At 43.1% G+C, this 21,331-nt stretch overlaps 1 protein-coding gene across 1 annotated transcript in view; it reads left to right on the forward strand.

The window, feature by feature from the left end:
• The first annotated feature begins 10,611 nt into the window (after positions 1-10,611).
• The window catches only part of MFSD10 (major facilitator superfamily domain containing 10), a 172,558-nt gene continuing 161,838 nt past the window's right edge, over positions 10,612-21,331 (forward strand). The window contains exon 1 of the mRNA XM_069203516.1: positions 10,612-10,708. The gene's annotated coding sequence lies outside the window, so the exon portion shown is untranslated. The remainder of the gene's footprint in view (positions 10,709-21,331) is intronic.

A 21,331-nucleotide genomic window follows, 5' to 3' on the forward strand; every position in this document is an offset into this window, starting at 1 on the left:
CAACAAATCATCAATATACTGCACCAATGTCGATTGGTAAGGCATTACCAACGACTCCCGGTTCTTTTTCAAGATTTGATTGAAAATTGATGGTGATTCCGAAAACCCTTGAGGAATTCTACACCAACAATAGACTCTGGTCAGAAACTAGAAACAAAAGAGATATCTACTGTCCTCATGTAGAGGCACAGAAAGATAGCTTGGCACATATCAATTACTGTGAACCATTCTGCATCACATGGAATCTGAAACATTATCACTGCTGGATTTGGCACAACTGAACAACACCAAAATATCATTTATTTTCCTCAAATCCTGAACAAGACAAATTTTTCCATTTGGCTTTTTCAAACCCATTATTGGTGAATTACACTAGCTACTCATCACTTCTTTCAAAATTCTCTGTTCCAAAAATTGTTCTATCAGAGGTCTTATCCCTTTAATTGCCTCATTCGTCATTGGGTATTGTGCAGTTTGTGGAAACACTGCATTCTCTTTCACTGTTACTCTGACTCCTTCAACTCCTTTAATCAAACCAACTCTCTCGTGTAAATCGATTGGCAGATCTTTTATTTCAAAGACTGGAAAGAAATTAATTAAATCTACTGAATGGTTATCTTCATTTGTCTGCTCATTTCCATCTGATTGATCATCGAGATCAATCAAAGGGAATTCTCGAGACACCCTCTCTCTTTCAACCATAATTGCCGAATCTTCTCCATCACTGTCTCAATTTCAATCCCTTTAATTGAACACGAAATTTAACAATTTATTTTACACAGTAAGTCTCTTCCCAATAATGACACTGGACTAGAATCACAAATGACAAAACTGTGAAAATCTCTAAAATTACCAACCTTCACAAGAACTGGTTCTGTAAGGGTATTAGTCAAATGTTTGTTTGCAACTTCTACTATCTGAACTCTCCTCTCTGAAATTGGTATGTCTGGAACTTCTACAGTTCTTACTGTAATGTGTTGCTCCTGTATTGACCAAGAAATTAACTTCATGACCATGTACTTCACCCTTCACATAAGGACCCCTCTAATCTACTTCTAATGATGTGGCCATCACATATTCCTTTTCATCTGAACTATTCAACGGCCATTCATCTTTTATTTCATCCTCACTGTGTAAAGGAAACTGTTCAGCTGTTTTTTCCCTTTTGTTCTTTTTCTGATTTGTGACCACTTGCGAAAGCATTACCTGTTGTTGATCCATAGGACTCTGTATCATTTGAACCTGTCTCGGCATGTGCACTTGCTGTACAGGCACCATTTGCACCTGTGGCTGCATTTGTTGTATTTGTGGCATTTATACCTGGTGTACCTGTGGTTGTGCATTCTGTACCTTTTGTATTGTCTGTAAAGGCTGAAAACCTTGCATATTATTCACATTATTCTGGAAATTTTGATTTTGACCCCCCATTCTAGGTCCTCTCATGCTCTGATATGGATTGACATCATTTGTCTGTTGCACAACTCCACCTTGATTTAACATCGAGCACTGTCTCTTCCAATGTCTAATTACTCCGCAATTATGACAAGGTAACACTTTTCATCTTTGCTGCTCATCCTGCATCACCACTGAACTCAAATCCACAATTCTATTGACTACTGGAAGCATCATTCCACCTTGACCTCTGCCTTGACTCGGAAACAAACCATTCCCCTGTGGCAGCTGCTGAAAATGTACCTGTAGTCCTGTCTGTGCAGCCTTAATCTGCATCACCATCGCTTTTTCTTTCAACTTTTTCTGCTTCATCTCGATTTCATCACAATAGTATTTAGCATACTGCAAAACCTCATCAATCGGTTTTGCTTGCCAGCAAATTAAATGATTCTTAATCATGTGACTTATTTCTGGTTTCAACCCTTCAACAAACCTGAACACAAAATTATTCATGCTCTCTTTCTCAATTGTTTCCACACCACTAAATTGCTTAAAACTCCTTCAACAACCTTTCATAATAGGCATGAACCGATTCTTTCCCTTCCTGTGATGTTCTATCTATGCGTTGCCAATCAACGTTTTTCGGCGAAACTCTTGTTTTCAAATATTCAATAACCTTATAGTAATATTTAATTACTTTGGGAGATGGTGCACCTGTTTTCAGATCTCTTTGCGGTTCACTCATTGGCCAATCCACACTCCTTTTGCATTCAATCCACAAGTCTGCTGGAACAACAATATCGAAAAGTGTATTCAGGTCTTCCCACAGACACTTCGCAAGTTTCACAAACCTATCTGTCTGCTGGTACCACTCCACTGGTTTTGCTCTCAACTTTGGGTAATCATTGTAAAACTTAAAATATCACCCCTATTCCAAGGTCCAAAATTCCCTCCAGGTGTTTCCCTCATTGGTAACATCTTCACTGGATCTCCTGCCTGTGTCACATCATCTTTCTTTGGTCTTTCTCTTTTCTTGACCCATCTGCCTTCCCATTCGTCTAATGCTCTCCAAACCTGCACTCTACCAAATAATTCTCTAAGATGTGTTTTCATCCCTGCAGATCTCATATTCGTAAAATCTTCCTCCTCCACTTCGTCTCAAAGTTTTCATTTTTGATAAATCAACATCATAATCATCTGCTATTTCTTGTAGCTGCTGGTGAACGTTCTCTGCTCCTCTGGTAATTATTTTACACAAATATCTCAATTGGGTTTAAGTATAGGCCTCAAGTCTGTTCACACCCATGGTCCCTTCCAAAAGTTCATTTCCTTCCATTGCCAATCTCACTCTGTTTATTGTGTCCTATTCCCTGTCTTTTCTTTCTAGTGTTTTTGAATTACTTAAGTCTTCCAACCACTTTGTTATTTCTTGTGCATATAAACCTTTCAAAGAAACTCCATTAGATTGTGTACCTAAATCTCGCTCTTGTCCCGAATTTGCACATTGTTGTGGAACCATTAATCTCTGTCCCTGACTATTGTAAGATATACCCAGCATTCTCAACAGGAGACAAATCTATTAAAGAATTAGTCTCATTCAAAGCTCATCCTTGTCTAGGAATTGATTTTTCCAAAACCCCATTCTGAACTTGGATCAGAGAATTCACTCCACTATTGTTTATTCATGCATATAATGGAATTACCGGACACATCGTAATAGGTACAGGAGTTGCATCGGGATTAGCTAAAGATCCAACCCTCTGTATCTGTCCTGCACCCATGCTCTGCGTTTGAGGAATCTGTATTTGAACAGGCTCTCTTTGGATTACACCCAATTCTTGCTGACTAGGAGACAATACTAGATTAGTAGTCGTCCTTATAAACTGAGCCTCTGGCTGTATCTCAGGAATGTTTATTTCCAACTGCTGTCTATTGTTCAATGAATCATTGAAACTACTCTGCATCTGAACTCTTTCAATGTTCAGAATACCTCTTGATATCTCTGATGTGGATGGTGCAGTAGGAATTGTATTACTAATTCCACTCCCATTTGATCTACTATCACTTCTCTGATTCGTATTTGGTGGAGGATAAGTCTCTAAAATCTCAAAAACTATCTCATCTTCACCCATCTCATCATCATCATTAAACATGACTTGTTTCAAGTCTTTCAATTTTTGTTCTTTAGTCTCTGCTGAACCCTTTTTCTTTTTCTTTCCATCTTTTATTTCATTCTCATCCTTTGTCCTGGCAGGAAATAATCTAATTCTCTGTAGTGTTTCTGCTCTCCATCTTTTTTGCTCTTCATCCCATCTAGCCTCCGCTAGTGTCTTTTCTACTCTCCTCATTTTCTTTTCAAATTTCAATGCCTGATGCTGTCTAGCTACCAGCTCCCAAATCGCTAAGGCTTCGTATTGTGCTCACCTCAGATTCTCCAAAAATTCTCAAATTAAAAGTTCTATTCTACGGAAAAGCCAAACACCCTTCTTTTCTTCTAATCTTAACCTAAGCTTTCAACCAAAGACACGCTCCTACACCCTTCTCCTCAAATACAATATATGCTGGAGAATTTTCTGGTGGGCAAATTTCTCCTTTGAGTGTCGGAATATATTCATTGCGTCTTAATGCACTTCTTAAAGCCTTGAAAAACTTAATTTTCAACTGAATTTATTCAATCCTGATGTCCACAACAAAAGTTATTTACGAATTTAGTTAGACTAAGCAAATCAAATAATAAATCGAATATAAAGGAAAAAAACAATCAGGAAAAGTGACTACAATCCCACAATTCTCTTCGACCCTCTCACCTTTCAATCGCGTTAATCTATTGTCGGACTGATCGAAGAATCCGTGCGCGACCCTTCTCGATAATCCACCAATCCCAGCGCGGTACAACTCACGTCACACTAACACACACACCTATCCTCAGCGCGCTAGCTGAGATGCTGACAAAGCCTATCATACCAATTTCTTTCACAACCCACACATAAAATCAACGCAATATTAATTTGCGCACAAAACTCAAAACCAAAATAAGAAAACAAATTTACCCATTTACTACAGGTAGGGTCGTACAATCGCTTCAGGAACCTTCCAAAGTAACCTTCAGCTTACGCCTACTCTTTTTCACGCTTCCCCTAAATCGTGTGTAAATTTTGACCTGCAAATTTCACTTCTCAACTGATCCTTGGACTGTCGTACTTGTGCACTTAGTACTCACAAAGTCTCAATCACACCAATTATCTCGCAACCTCAACTTACCAATCACGCCAGATCGGTCTATTAAATGGACAAATTACAACATATACCAAGTGTCTCACTACACTTGTCAATATACTCCGGAATCCCAGACCTCGCTCCTTAGGTCTGTCATCAACAACCATGTGGATAATTTTTCCTGCATTAAGCGCCACACTCAAACGAAGAACGATGCTTCCCTGTTCTCATACCCTTTGGAGTACGCCCACTCCTTCTAAATTCTACTTGAGTATCTCCACTCCTTTAAACTTGTACACACCTCAATCATCTACAAATTAGCTCAAGCTGTGTAAGTGCAAATCACTCCACTCAATTCAACCAAACACCGCTAGAAACATACCCTTCAACCTAGAGCGTCTCCAAGAACTGGAGAAAGTAACTTAAAGCAACTAGCAACTCATCTTGTTAAATCCATATAACATTTCAGAAAAAAGAAAAACAACACATTTTATTTTCAGAAAATAAAGAAAATCTTACATTAACCTCATTATGACATCATCAATTGATGACGCAACCGTAATCTGCTACCAAAAACTGCTGCAGCGCCACGAAATCCTAGCTATTGCTTAAACTGAATAGTGGATTCTGCACAAGAGGTCAATGGATCGACCCGACATAGGAATGAGGGAATTACATCAATGAAGAATGTAATCAACAATAGTCAATATAATCAAAGATCTTGAACCTCAAACAATAACCACACCAGGTTATTAAGAATAATTATAAAATGTATTTCCCTAGATTAACAATGCTAATGTTACAAAGATAACTCTCAAACACAGGTGATAAACATATAAAATTAATAGTGGTTGATTAGAACGTCTTATATATCTGAGTTTAAATAAAAAAAAAAACAAGCAAATAATCTTCAAAATAATAATACTGATTAGCAATAACAGGATCGTTAATAATGGCAACATATGCATTAGTACAAACAATCAAAGAGTGTCAATATAAATCTTGAGCATTCAAAGTTAATACCCTCACTAACCACAAATTAGCATCAACATGTTGGGCTTCATGTAAAAAGAATTTAATAACACAAATTTAGGAAAATCACTCTAACTCGGGTCATATTAAAAAAACATTATTAGTATGCAGCAGTCAAATTATAAGTTGCAGCTGGTACCTGCAAAGCAAAAGAGACATATATAACAGTACAATACTATACATTACCCAGGCAAATACAACATGCAGTCTACTTCAGCAAGGGGACACCATCAGGTAAGTCTTCAGAGGATCGGGCCTAATAACAATTAAACCCAAACTGCTTGTATGTCTCGAACCATCAGAAACTCTAAAATCTTGAGTCTGCTGTCATCAAATCTTGAGTCTCCCTAAGGAAAATCCTACCCAGGTTGTTATACTTCAAAAAGCTTATGATTGGTCAGTACATGGTGTGGTTACGATTTAGCCAAGAATAATTCTAATTGATAACCTAAAATGCAACAACGTCACATTAACCAGGACATTTTCACAACAGGAACTTTTCCTCTTCCGTCTCGTCTGTGGCTCCATTGTTCCATCCCGTCTAAACTTCTCTTCTCAGTAAGAAACTTCTTACAAAGTGTCTCTTACTTCCATCCTCGAGGAAGAAACCATATTAGTAACATTTTCAGACAATAGAACATTCAACTTATGTAAAAACTTGGTTAAACATGGCCTTATAAGACAAAACGCAGCAACCCACTAGGGGTAGCTGTGTACACGTCTATTAAACCATCTAGCACACTTTTATATAAGCATTGAACTATAGAAAATAACCACAACATTTAGTTAGAATTTTGCTCAGTTAGGAACATAAATGAACTGTGGCGACCATTTTCAAAAGTCACCCGTTTTTTGCATGTTAATTCGCTATACGGTTAATATACCAAAATCATTAATAAAACCTGTTAGAAAATTCACACTCTCAAACTTCTCATACATCACTGCCACCAGTTGATTTGTTGCTGGCAGTATTCTGTGTGTCGGTTTCCCAGCTGTTAATGCCTCACAGCCTCTCCTGCGCATGTGAATACACTGCCCATATACACACGACATGTCTTTATTTTCAATATCCCTGCTTGCCAATAGTACAACTAGGTTCCCTAAATTCTACTTTTCCCAGATATTTGAGGACTGGAGATAGAATAACAAAGAACAATTATCCTGCCCTTGAATGTATTATTGTATTTATATGCCTTTACCTCAATGTTCATAGGACCCACAGAAATAAGAGTACTTCCATAAGACGTGGGAGTGCGTAAAAGGTTACACCGCCAGTCCCTGATAAATCACCCCATCCTCAGGCAAAGCAGACGAGGCACTCCACAATTACTTACTGAACACATCTACTTGCCAAGTGGTCAAATCTTCGCTAACAACTTCAGCCAGTCTTGATTTTGAGAGAGCGTATTTGATATTACATATTATAGACGTGAAATGCTTATGATTAACAATGCTGCATTAAATAAAATATTCATTGACACATATTCATTAACGTAAAGGATTTTATGTGTGTAAACTAATGTCAACCGTAAGAAATAATCGTTCATAGATTGCCAAAGCTGTGCACATTAAAACGCGTAAAACTGCATTCATTAGAACTCGTATATCTTAAGTTAGCGTGAGTCAAGCAAAGCTGTGTAGCTCTCATATTAAAGCGTATTTTTCTGTCTCTTCAGTGTACTGACTTGCAAAAGACCATGACCCAGCGATTGTTCTTTTCTTTATTAGTTTGCAACATAACCCGATTCTCCCATCCGCATGTTAGTAGCCTCTAGCATAACAGTTATATACTTTGAAACATTAATGGACACTTCCAAGGACGATGAAGCGAGAAGAAGAGAACTTTTGACCTGACACGTGCAAAGACAATGAAGTAATCCCGGATGAGCCACCTACGAAAATACGTCAATTATGATGACCAATTAGAAAATAAGAATTTATCGAAAATGACAAAATGCATTACTTAATGTATAATTTGATAGGTTAACAATGGTGGGGTGTATTGACTGACCAATAGAATTTTGGGGGAATGAATCACGAAAAAGGGATAAAAACCCATGACACAGGAGACAAACGACATTAGGTAGGGAATGATATCGATTGCATCCCGAAACTCTGTCACACTATTTTGTATCTTGAGACCTAGACAAACCATCCTTGCCCATAGACTGCCCCTTACACTTTTCTCCTTATGAGGAGAGTGTCTTTGCCTTTAACTTAGATAGATTGACGGCGATCTAACTGATGTCCTGAAGACGAAGACTGATCCTGAATGCTGACCTATTCAGAGGAGGGTAATTATAATGTTGCTAATGGAAATTCATTTATTTGCCTTTTCTTTCTAGGTACCAACTGCTGTATGTTTTGATTAGAGACCTTAGTTAGATGTTTTCTAAATTGGTGTTCAAAATTGTTTTGCATGACGCCCAACATGCTAATGCTAATTAGAGGTTAGACGAGGTATTCATTCTGACTGACAAACTGATGTGACTGACGTGATGCTATGCTGAACTACAGGGAGTGCAGAATTATTAGGCAAGTTGTATTTTTGAGGATTAATTTTATTATTGAACAACAACCATGTTCTCAATGAACCCAAAAAACTCATTAATATCAAAGCTGAATATTTTTGGAAGTAGTTTTTAGTTTGTTTTTAGTTTTAGCTATGTTAGGGGATATCTGTGTGTGCAGGTGACTATTACTGTGCATAATTATTAGGCAACTTAACAAAAAACAAATATATACCCATTTCAATTATTTATTATTACCAGTGAAACCAACATAACATCTCAACATTCACAAATATACATTTCTGACATTCAAAAACAAAACAAAAACAAATCAGTGACCAATATAGCCACCTTTCTTTGCAAGGACACTCAAAAGCCTGCCATCCATGGATTCTGTCAGTGTTTTGATCTGTTCACCATCAACATTGCGTGCAGCAGCAACCACAGCCTCCCAGACACTGTTCAGAGAGGTGTACTGTTTTCCCTCCTTGTAAATCTCACATTTGATGATGGACCACAGGTTCTCAATGGGGTTCAGATCAGGTGAACAAGGAGGCCATGTCATTAGATTTCCTTCTTTTATACCCTTTCTTGCCAGCCACGCTGTGGAGTACTTGGACGCGTGTGATGGAGCATTGCCCTGCATGAAAATCATGTTTTTCTTGAAGGATGCAGGCTTCTTCCTGTACCACTGCTTGAAGAAGATGTCTTCCAGGAACTGGCAGTAGGACTGGGAGTTGAGCTTGACTCCATCCTCAACCCGAAAAGGCCCCACAAGCTCATCTTTGATGATACCAGCCCAAACCAGTACTCCACCTCCACCTTGCTGGCGTCTGATTCGGACTGGAGCTCTCTGCCCTTTACCAATCCGGCCACGGGCCCATCCATCTGGCCCATCAAGACTCACTCTCATTTCATCAGTCCATAAAACCTTAGAAAAATCAGTCTTGAGATATTTCTTGGCCCAGTCTTGACGTTTCAGCTTGTGTGTCTTGTTCAGTGGTGGTCGTCTTTCAGCCTTTCTTACCTTGGCCATGTCTCTGAGTATTGCACACCTTGTGCTTTTGGGCACTCCAGTGATGTTGCAGCTCTGAAATATGGCCAAACTGGTGGCAAGTGGCATCGTGGCAGCTGCACGCATGACTTTTCTCAGTTCATGGGCAGTTATTTTGCGCCTTGGTTTTTCCACACGCTTCTTGCGACCCTGTTGACTATTTTGAATGAAACGCTTGATTGTTCGATGATCACGCTTCAGAAGCTTTGCAATTTTAAGAGTGCTGCATCCCTCTGCAAGATATCTCACTATTTTTGACTTTTCTGAGCCTGTCAAGTCCTTCTTTTGACCCATTTTGCCAAAGGAAAGGAAGTTGCCTAATAATTATGCACACCTGATATAGGGTGTTGATGTCATTAGACCACACCCCTTCTCATTACAGAGATGCACATCACCTAATATGCTTAATTGGTAGTAGGCTTTCGAGCCTATACAGCTTGGAGTAAGACAACATGCATAAAGAGGATGATGTGGTCAAAATACTCATTTGCCTAATAATTCTGCACTCCCTGTAGTATCTTAGAAAGTTCGATGTATTACAATCTGCTTATATCTATCTGATTGTCTATGCTACTGATCTTTGCGTTATTGAAAGCTTATTATAGTTGTCATCTTGTTACTGTGCTTATATGCTTCCTGGCTTTGAGATTGATGCATTTGCTACTAGATTGTAATCAATAGGGAATAAAACTCATAAAACTTCATTAAGGTGTGGTTATTCATGACTGAAAGGTCATGGTTGCGCCGAATGTTTATTAATGTCTAAAGTAAGATATATTTTGGTGTTAAATGTTGACAATGTTATTGACATATTGATTGATATTTTGATCAGTTATCTCGTCCTACGGTGTCTCACCACTGGGCCCAAAGATTCATTGGCCTAAAACGAGTCCTGATGTGTATGAATTAACATAGACGGACGCGTTAGCAATTTTTTCACGGCAACAGAATATCTTATGTGTTTTGTAATGCTGATGCTAGCATTGTAAGTCGTATGAGGCCAAAAACACAAGCATGAGCGCAGCTCGGCAAAGCCAGGCCTGGCTGAAGGGGTGAGACATGTAATGGGACCAACTTCATAAAATTACAGAACTTGACCACTTCCTCCAAACGTCCAGCGCTCCCTCTTATGCCAGAGGCCGGGACTTCTCGTACCAGTATGCCTCATACTCGCTTCAACACGTTTCAGCAGAATTAGCATCTCAGACGGGCTGCGAGATTACTTCCTAGGAGCGGGGCGGGCTCTTCCGGTAGAGCACGCAGGGCCGGTTTCTTCGTGGCTCGGTGGGCCGTCTTTTTCGAGGCGAGTCATTTTTTAGGACCAATCGCGGGGCTTACTGGGAAGTATCATCACAAAGCCCTCTTTTAGCCCCACCCCTTAGCTTGTCAATCACCTCGAAACCCGCCTCCTGGTCACCGCCCTCGCCTGTGCATCTTGGAGTTGGCTGGAGTCGGAAGGGTAGTGGCGGTGAGCGGATGCTTAACATCTGTCGGGAGGCGACAGGTAAGTCAGGCCCAAACTCAGTGCATCTGTGCAGAGGGGGGAGGATGTGAAACGGTGCAGCTGACAAGGAGGGAGATCTGAGGTTGTCAAAGGAGAATGACTGTCTGGACTGACCTATATAAGTTGAGGGCGAAGATAGACAGGGCGTATAGTTAGAAGCAACAAGTCAAGCATTTTCAGAAAGTATAGGCAGGAAGGCGTACGGTTGGATAACATGAGTTTACAGGTTCTGTGAGAGATGCTAAATGTCGGCTGTAATGATGTGAGTGTAGGTTTGGAGAGATGGAGTTCTTAGAGCGACAACAAAAGTAGGGATACGCTGAGACTCGGTGAGGATGCGGTGTACATTACGTGACAGGAAATAGACGTAGGGACTTCAGTTCAAGAGAGGATGGATATTGTGAGAGGGATAGTTTGTGTATGCACGTGATGGTGTGTGAGGTTGTACGCTAAGGAAACGTGGAAGGGATTTAATTACAGAGAGAGTGGTTGGTGCATGGGAGTAAGCATTACGTGAGACGGGACCATTCACCATCCCCTCGCCCCCTCCAGATTGTGGAATCAAGGGGGCTCAGGAGACCGTATCTTTCAAAGTGGAAGGTGAGGCTTAAACCGTGGCAGACAGACTTTGATTACAGGCTGCACATCGCTTAAATCTCCTTGAAGCTCTGTAACTGGAGGAGTAGACATCTATGGCCGCTTTGTTTTGTTGATTATTTAATTGCATCTTTGAGATGTCCAGCATCTCCGACCTAAACCGTTCTGTTTATCTAGCCAGGAGCTAGCAGAGGAAAGTAGGGCCGGAGATGGTACTTTAATTTATTGTATATGACATTCCAAACAGAAAATCACACCCTTGCATCTCATGACTACTATTAAAAGTCGACAATATATCAGGTAACCATGAAGTATTTATTAGCCTTCTCTACCACCTTTCCCTCCTCTCACACCGGTCTCCTGACAGCATAGAATTCTCTCAGCATTCTAAGTCAGACTCCTCATGGAGGTTTCAGTGGCGTAACAAAGGCCCCCGCAGCTCTCTTGATGCGGGGCGACCCCATCTCCAGTGGACCTCCTCAGCACAGTACACTATGCATGAGTGCAGGCCCAGGACTAGCTCCAGGGGGAGGGTGGACTCTACAGATACTTTGTAGGTGGGGGGCAGCTTAAAGTTTTGTTACACCACTGGGAAAGGTCTGTAGAACACAGGGATGGGGAAGATTCATACCAAAAGGATTGGGAACAACACTTTTAAACTTCCATATATACATATATAAAGTACAGAATGAAATGTGTATGCGGGCAATTGGCTGAAGTGCGGCTTAGATGGCGCAGATGACATCCACTTCTGGTGGCGGTGTCCAGGAGTTCAAATACTCTGGGAAAAAGTGGGCAAGATGATCATAAACAGATGAGCTGAGATAACCCTACCAATGATTGTATTTGGATTATATGAGGGTTTCGAGAGGAATATACACGATAAATTGGAGAAACCTCTGGCGCACCCGTTTTTGACTTGGTGCTGATAGCAAGGCAGGAGATATGCATTAAGTGGATCTCTAGTCCTTCTCCTCACTTATACTGATTGACTATCGTCGGTGAAGAGAATCTCTGACCTAGATTGTAGTAATGGCTCAGTTAAGTGTCAGAGAATGCGGGAACCTTTTCTGGCCTTCTACAGAGCTAACCTTCTCCGTTTACAGTCCGGGGAGACATAATACGAATTAACTCTTGGTATTTGATTATTGTAAGAGTCCAATGATTAAGCACTAAGATACAACATTGAGGAGGTGGGGGTGCAGATCTGTTCTGTCTGCCTCCCCTCACCCCTTATCTCCTCTCCTCAGGTTGATGGAGGCTGACCCTTGGTGTCAACCTTTAGCTAGGGATCTGACCAGAGTCGGGACACATTATGGCTCCTCCGGTCTTTTGTAATAAATGAGGACTCAAAAAAAAAAAAAAAGAATGAAATGTGTATTAAACTGAATGAATTAATTGCAGCTATCCACATGTATACATTTGTGTCAGTTTGATTGAAGTTGTGATACATATATTGAATTCCATACGCTAACTCTAATTCAATCACTGAACACAAAGCACTGATCTTTAGCGTTAAATGAAAAAGAGAAGGTTGTCACCTTACAGTCTCTGAACTGAACTCTATTCTGAACTGTATGCAACATAGTCTTGCTCCACATTGAATAGCAATAAAGTCTGTATAAATAAAGAACAATGCAGACCGACCAACACGTTGTGGGTAACTCGTGGCAACGTCTTCGGGACATGGGGTATTTGAATGTTTTAAATGCATATATTACTATCACTGTATGTTGGATGAAATGGTGTGAACATGCCTCAGGCTTGTAAATGGTAAACTTTTTAATGGTGTGCCTCCCCCACTCTCTGTTGGAAAAAAAAAAAAAAAAAAATACTGGGCTCTCAGAATGGGAACATATTTTTTCACTTTATTTTCTCGTATAAAATTAACAATGTATAAATATGTCAAATATATTTAAACACTGCAGTTATGATCAATTATCCTTTTAAACATGCAGTCAAATACATGATTGCCACCAAGGCCAGCTGTAGGGCGAACACTGATGTGGCCGCACCGGGTGCTGACCTAGATTGGGGGCGTTGACCTTAAGGGGTTGCTGTGTTTAGCAATAACTTACGAAACTTGTGATTTAAAAGCACCTGCTGAAAAGTTCCTTGTGCCTCCAGCCTTCTGGAAGCAATTAAAATGCCAACATACCTCTTATGATTAATGTTCCTGCTAGAGAGACATTGAGTTTTGTCTGGTAGCAGCTTCAACTCGGTATAAAGTAGCACAGAGGGTTACTGTGCCTGCTGTAAATAACAGAACTGTGTTTTATTTGGATAGCTGAGTGGATTAGTAAAACCAGCCTTTACTAAATTGTTAAAACAAATTAAATGTAAGTGAGAGAGGGGCTATGGAGAGATGAGGGGCACTTTTGCCTGGTGTTAGTGAGAGGATCCGAGGAGGTGGTCATGGGGTCGAGGGGGGTGCCAAAAAAGACTGTCGTACAGGGCACCACCAGTGCAAAAGCAGACCCAGATTGCCACCATATTATTCTGGTCAGCCAGTTCTTCCGAAGTGTAAAAGTGTGCACAGTGTGATTCTTTATACACTGAGTTTGAGGTCCTGTCCCTTTGACACCTACTCCCAGTCAGGACAAAATATGTTATTGATCATGCATTGCAGGATGGCTGACTGACACTCTCTTTTCACTAAAATTAAAACACTGTTATCAGCATGAAGTTTCTCTTGGCCAGTGTCTGGTGCCACTATGAGGATCAGTTAAAGACCCTGCAGGGGCCCACCCTCGAGTTTGAAGACCTCTGCCTCAAGAGATTGAGGGAGCTAGAATCATTAACTTATTAGTGGCACTCAAGTCACATTAGCCACACCAACATATTGAGTGTAGCTACCCAGACACATTTGTCAGATGATCCAAGAATTATCTCAGGGTCCTAGAATCTCTTGACATACATTAGCTACTAATTTATTACTTTTGTTTGCGCCAACCCACCAGCATCTGACAGAGTGTCATTACTTTATGTTGCTTGGGAAGAATTGAGTAAAAAAATGCTTCCTTTCCAACACTCCCGATTTATGTGGGAGATTCCTCATTTTGTGAGGTGAAAATCATGTTATTGTATGTTTCACCCATGTAGAACTTCATCCAGCTTATTCAAACTACAGGGCAAATTAATTTCCCCTGACTAATTTCTCTAAATTTCCCTCTTTCTCCAAACTGTTGGCATCTATAGAAATTAGGGGAGGGGGCTAACAAAGGGATTGAGTAATGTTTTAACATGAGCTGATGTCACAGAAAGTGTTATTATACCCGTAGCATGCCATTCACCTTAATGAGAATAAAAGGTTTATTTTCTAATCAAAGTTGAATGATATCTGGTGTTTACAGGGCTTAGAAACAGATGTGTGGTTTAAAACACAGAATTACAGATGCATGTGAATATATTTATAAGAGGTGCCAGAGAGCCAGGCAGCAAGATGGCTGCTGCCGGCAGAGGGAATAATATGTCCTGATCCCTGTACTGCGGGGTCCATAGTCTCCCTCCTGAAGGTGGATGCAGCTGGTGACGAGGCCCCCAACTGGCCGGTCCTGGTAAAATCCTACACTACGAATGTCCTAAGCTGAGAGGGGAGCAGTCCCCCTCTTGTGGGTTGCTGTCTGTTGGGCCTTCGCGGACTTGCAGGGGAGTGTATGGCCCCTCTTGGGGGCTGCCAGCCGGGCCATGGTGCCCCTTGGCTATAGGAGGGGGGTTGCTGCAGCAATGCTCTCCTGGCGTGTGTGCACAGCCACTGAAGACAGCAAGGACGGCCTGCTCCTGATTTGCTGCACGGCCACAGCCTGCATTTTGATCTCACGCGGGCTGGGTTGGAGACCTGTGCTGCTGCGACTCCCAGAGTCAGCAGCTGGCCCCCGCGGGCTAGGGATATTGCGACCCAACATGAAAATTGGACACTCCGCAGTGCTGTCCCAGTCATTGGGAGCTATTCACTCAGAGTTGCTGTGTGTCTGTGGTCTTGCCACAGCTGTTGGTCTGATGGTGTGAGGGGCCTGCATTGTGGAACTGCTGGTGACAAAGGATTTGCATGTGAGGGCTGAGCTCCCCTCCCCTGAGTCTGTGTGTTGTGTGGCTACTGAGCTGCACCACAGAGTTACTGCTGCCTGGTGAGTCGCCTTTGAGGGCTGTGTGTCCCCTTAAGTTTGTGTGCTGCGTGGTGCTTGAGCTGTTTTCTGGGGGCCACTATGAATGCCTGACACTGTTTTGGTGGCACCCGCGGATGTGGGAATGACTCCATGTATGAGGTGAGGGACACCAGGCCTGCTCGTGCCCCTTTTGGATCCCCAGGGGTGTGTCTGGACCCTGCCCACGGGCCAGTGGACCACCAGGCTTGCTCACCTCTTCTAGCAAAAACGATGGGCAAGCATGATTCCAAACACCAAAGCTGTCCTTCCCGGATCGGCGGGGCGTGGGTGCAGGCAAGTTGGCCTTTGCAGCCCTACTGCGAGATGTTCCTACAGAGACCCTCCTGGACCAAGACATTAAAGGCATGTCCTCTGACCTGAACCATAGCCTTGATTCAGTTGACACTAGGATAGACCTACTAACCACCAGGCTTGGTTATATGAAAGAGCAGCTAGACAAGCATTGTTGGCACATTGACTAATTGGAGTCCAGGCTATCGCAGGTTGAGGACGCACACACTACCACAAATGAATACCTACTCAGAATGGACAATGTCCTGAAGGTGATCAAAAATAAAGATCTGAATGCCAGATCTCGGCAAAACAACATGCGTATCTTGGGAATCAGCAAGTCAGCTGCTATGGATAGGATGGATACCTATGTTGTGGTCATGCTCCACTCTTGTTTGGCGAAGCCCTATCCCCCATGTTTGCAACTGAGCAAGCACAGGCCAGTAGTGGCCCATCTCCTCAGTTACAGGTACTAAGATGCTATCCTGAAATTGGTCTGGGAGCGCCATCACATACAGTATAGAGGAAACTCCTTTTTGCTTTACTGTTATTTTACACTGGCTGTGCAGACGGCCCTCGGAGAATTCCTGCTAGCCAAGACACTGCTCCAGAAGGCTGAAGTTGCGTACTCCCTGATTTACCCTGCTAAGCTGTGGGTTTTCCTGAATTGTAAAACCCATTTCATCACTGACCCCAAGGCAGCCCTGACATTTTTGCATAAGCTGGAAGCCACCCGGGTACCCGCTCAACCTCACTTGAGGCCTCAAAAAGCAGTAACTTCAGTGACAATGACTAACTATATGCTCACTTAGAGGTTACATTGGGATCCGCTGTGATTTGCTGTGCTGTGGACTTGGCTAGGCCTGGGTTGCCTAGTGTGGTCATCAGGTCATCCTGTGCTCACTATAATTACAGTACATTGGCTTGAAGCCTGATGTACTGTATACCTAGCTCATGTTGTACTCTGATGCCATGATTATCCCTCCTCCTCGGTCACCCAGCCTTTATCGCTGGGCTATTCGCATGGCCTCATGGCACCCTGAGAGATGTATTCCTCTAATTTTGTTGATTGTTCACATGTTGTGGGGGTAGAGAGAGGGAAGAAACATGGATGGTTCAGCCAATTTGGGGAGTTTAACTAAGTGGTGGGAAGGGGACACTCATTTGCTGTATTCTTGCAGAGTATATTTACACAACATAGCGCACACACACAGTGCCCTATTATGCTCGGAGATACCACTGCCGCTCCACCACTAGACAGCTTGCAGCTTTACACTATAATGACCACCTTTAGATGTCTTACTTTGAATGTGCGTGGGCTTAATGATCAGAGAAAAGCTCTGCTCATATTTGTTTATCTGTCATAGTTAATTTCATTTGTAAAGGTCTTCAATGGTGTACGGAAACTTCCATTTGTGATACGCAGGGTAGATAGGTAGTCTTACACAGCATGCTTCGGGGTTGGTCCTTTTCACTGGTCACTATTTACAGCCCTAATGTTGACAACCCTCATGATAGGAGGGGCAGCACACTTATCAGAACTACATATAATACCTGGTCTAGGATATATGTCTGGCTGGTGATGAAGGATGCTGTCCCCTGGGCTGTGGCGACTGACCATTTACCCAGATTTCTTTCCGACCACACACTGGTCGTCCTCGAACTGGCCCTCCCTGAGACACGCACCTGAGCACACTCTTGGAGGCTCCCTGCTAATGCCCTCTATAACCTAGTACTCTACGATTAAATCAGAACTGACATTCTAGATTACTTCTCTCATAACTCCCCTTCTGTCCCCTCTGCCTCCACTATATGGGAGCCCTTCAAGGTAGTAATATGGGGTGCCTGCATTGCCTAACAGGCTGGGGTCATGAAAGCAATACGTACTCAACTGGCCCGCCTTGAATCCGAACTTTATGGTCTTGTACTGATGTTCTTCGCTTCTGGGGACACGAGTATCCTTGCCTCTATCAGACAGAAGCTCAGTGAATACGATGAAGAGTCCACTCGAGAGACATATTTCCTCCACAGAGAGACTGTGACTTGGTGCTATGGCAAGTGGGACAGGGCTGGCCAAACATAAGCCGAATTACTCCACCGCCAATAGGCTGAACACACATCACAGGACTACGGGATGGCCAGCAGACACTGCATACAGACCCAGAGTCCTTCAAAACAACATGACATCCTTCTATACTAACCTCTATAGCTCAGCGATTGCCTCTGACCAGGAACTGCTTGGATAGTATCTCGATTCCACCCAATTGCTACGGCTCAAGAATGTTCACTAGAGAATGTTCACTGGCAGTATCTCGATGTTCCCTTCTCGGTGGAGGATATTATACAGATGGTCCAGAGCTTGCCGGGCGTCAAGACCTTCTGGCTAGATGGTTTCACTGTTTCCTTTTATAAAGAATATGCACTAATCCCTGCCCCCTGCCTGCTGGTGGTTTATGATTAAACTCTCCATGTTGAAAGCCTACCCACTATTCTACTTGAAGGGGTAAACGTGTCCATGCTGAAACCCAGGAAGCTGCTAGATCAGTACAACTCCTACAAGCCACTTTCAATTATTAATGTTGACAATAAAATACTTGCTAAATTTCTCTACCTGACTAACACCATTGCCACTTGCCATAGTCCACCTGGACCAGTCGGGGTTTGTATCCACCCATAATGGTCCCATAACTTACGCAAATGTTCGCACTTATGCATTCCATCGATTTCTTCCACTCAAGGCAGCAGCAATCCTACTTGATGCCACCAAGGCTCAAGGCATTTGATTCCCTTAGAATGGTCTTTCTTTTTCAAGCTACTGCAGTGATTAGGGCTCAGTCCTCAATTTGTTAGCTGGATTAAACTCCTTTATACATCTCTATGCACCAGACTGCGCATCATTGGCAAAATACTGCCTCATTACCTGTGACCAGAGGCACTAAACATGGATGTCCCCCTTCACCTATTCTTTTTTGTCATCGGCCTGGAACCACTGGAGACCCGACTACAACATCACTCACGAAGAGGACTAGCTTTCTATGGCAGAAGCGTCCTAGTTTCTATGTACGAACAATGTTACGCTATATCTGTGAGACCCTCACCTTAACACTCCCTCTGTGATCTGTGAAGTCATATACTTCTGCAGTCTCGCCGGCATCACCATAAACTGGTCTAAATCAGTACTGTTTCTTGTAATGGAGGTGACTGACTGCTTTACCACCAACCACCCATTGCAGTGGGTGGATGGGCCAGTCTGCTACCTAGGTAGCTGGCTTAGCAAGGACATTGGAGAACACTGGAGAGCCAACTATGGCAAGGTAAGATCGTGGCTTGAGGATCTTGTGCCAATCAGAACCCACCTGTCATTGTCCATGGTAAGGAGGATTGCAATCGCCAAGATTCTGATTTTCCCCAAGTTTCTTTATCTCTTCATTAATATCCCCATACACTTCCAACACACTTCTTCAGGTGACTTTGCACACATCTTGTCACCTTAGCCAGGGCCAGCAGAAAAAAAAGGATCACCTGGGAGACATTTACCCTTCGCTTTGAGCAAGGCAGTTTATGCGCTCCAGACATAGAACTTTATTATTACTGTGCACAACCACAGTTTGCGCACTACTGGCAATACTCCCTTCCATTCCCGTCTCACTTGACAATTGACTTAGGCAACAGACCTCCTTGTCCATTACGTACTGCACTATATTTGCCTGTCCGCTACCCTGACATGATGATTGACACTGCCACCTGCACGACTTGGCGTGGGACAGATTACGCATCCACGCTTGGCTGACTTGCCTGTATTCACCCCCATATCCCCCTGAAGGGTCACCCACTTCTCCCAACAGTGGCAGGCAACAAAACTCATTGCCAACTTTCTAGATTACGTTAAATAACGTGGGTGACCTCTGCACAGTGGATAGCTTCCTTACAGTATAACACCTCCTTTTGCTCCCACAATGTGCCCCACTAGACGTCTTTACATGCTTCAAGCTCTGAGCATCAATCCAGACTCTGAACAACACGTTCCCTACAGTCCCTACCCCCCCACATTTCATGCATTAGGTATGATACTGGTGAATTCACACATCTTTATTCTACCATGCAGGAGAAATCTTCTTTATGCACTCTGAGGCCTGCCTTGACTGGGAGGCTGAGCTTGAGCCGCCACTAACCATGGCACAATGGCGATATTGCTGCAGACTGAACAAATACCTCTCTCCCAACTATAAACTGCACTTATTACACACCAAATTCATTCATAAAATGTATTGCACTCCTGCCCAGATGCATCCCATGAGCTTCACTGAAGAGGCATGATGCTGCAGATGTGGAGCTGATAATGCTTCCTTTGTCCTACTTGTGTGGGAGTGCCCTGCGATTCCACACTTCTGGACAGAGGTCTATGATGCTGTCGCCCAGATTACTGACCACTGCCATCCACAGACTCGATGATAGTCCTCCTGGGGTTTGTCAAGGACACTCCCAGCAGAGTTTGGTGCCTCACTGCTTGGCTATCACTTATGGCCAAACTGAGGGTCGCAATAAAGTGGGACTGCCACCCCGCTCCACGCCCAGAGAGATGTGGCCTACTGTCAGTAGCAACTTACTGGTAGCTGATTCCCCAATCAATCAATCAATCAAACATTTATAGGGGGCAGCAAATCACATGGGAGGGTCTCGAGGTGCTGGAGCTGTTTGCTGCTGCATGGAGGTATGATTATTCAAACATCCAGGTCTTTAGTTATCTTCTGAATCACTAGAGTCAGTGCGGTCCTGAGGTGCAGGGGGAGGTTGTTCCGAGCCTTAGCCACCAGTTGCGAGAAGGAGTGTCCTCCGCTGCAAGGGAGAGGGAAGCTGATCTGAGGTGTCTGTTCAGTTGGTGGAAAGTCAGCCGTTTGTTGATGTAAACTGGTCCGTCGTTGTGTAGGGCCTTGAGGGCGTGGGTCAGCATCTTGAACTGGAATCTCTTCTGAATCGGGAGCCAGTGTAGTTTCTTGAGATCAGGTGTGATGTGGGTCCTGCTTAGGAGGTCTCTTCAGTAGGCGTGTTGTGATTCCTACATAGTGTGTTTCCGTAGTCCAATCTGCTGGTGATGAGGCTTGTGTGACAGTCCTTCTGGTGTTTGCTGGGAGCCACCTGAAGATCTTGCGGAGCATGTGAAGGGTGTTGAAGCAGGCGGATGAGACTGAATCGATTTGTGCCTTCATGGATAGCTTGCTATCCAGGATGATGCTGAGGTTGCAGGCATGGTTGGGGCCGGTTGTGGGTTGTGATCTGCGGGCCACTATGTGTCCATGGCAAAGATGAGGACTTCTCTTTTTTCAGTGTTGAGTTTGAGACCGGTGTCCTTCATCCTGTTTGCTATGTTCATCATGCATCAGTGGAAGGTAGCTTTTGTGGTGGCGAGATCTCCGGACAGTGAGAGTATGAGCTCTGTGTTGTCGGCACAGGAGATAATGTTGAGTCCATGTGATCTGATGGTGACGGCGAGGGGGGTCATGTAGGTGTTGAAGAGGGTCAGGCTGACGGACGATCCTTGGGGGACTCCACAGATGATCTTTTTGGGCTCTGATGTGAACAGTGGGAGACG

This window comes from Pleurodeles waltl, chromosome 1_2 (assembly GCF_031143425.1).
Source record: "Pleurodeles waltl isolate 20211129_DDA chromosome 1_2, aPleWal1.hap1.20221129, whole genome shotgun sequence".
Classification (NCBI taxonomy): Eukaryota; Metazoa; Chordata; class Amphibia; order Caudata; family Salamandridae; genus Pleurodeles; species Pleurodeles waltl.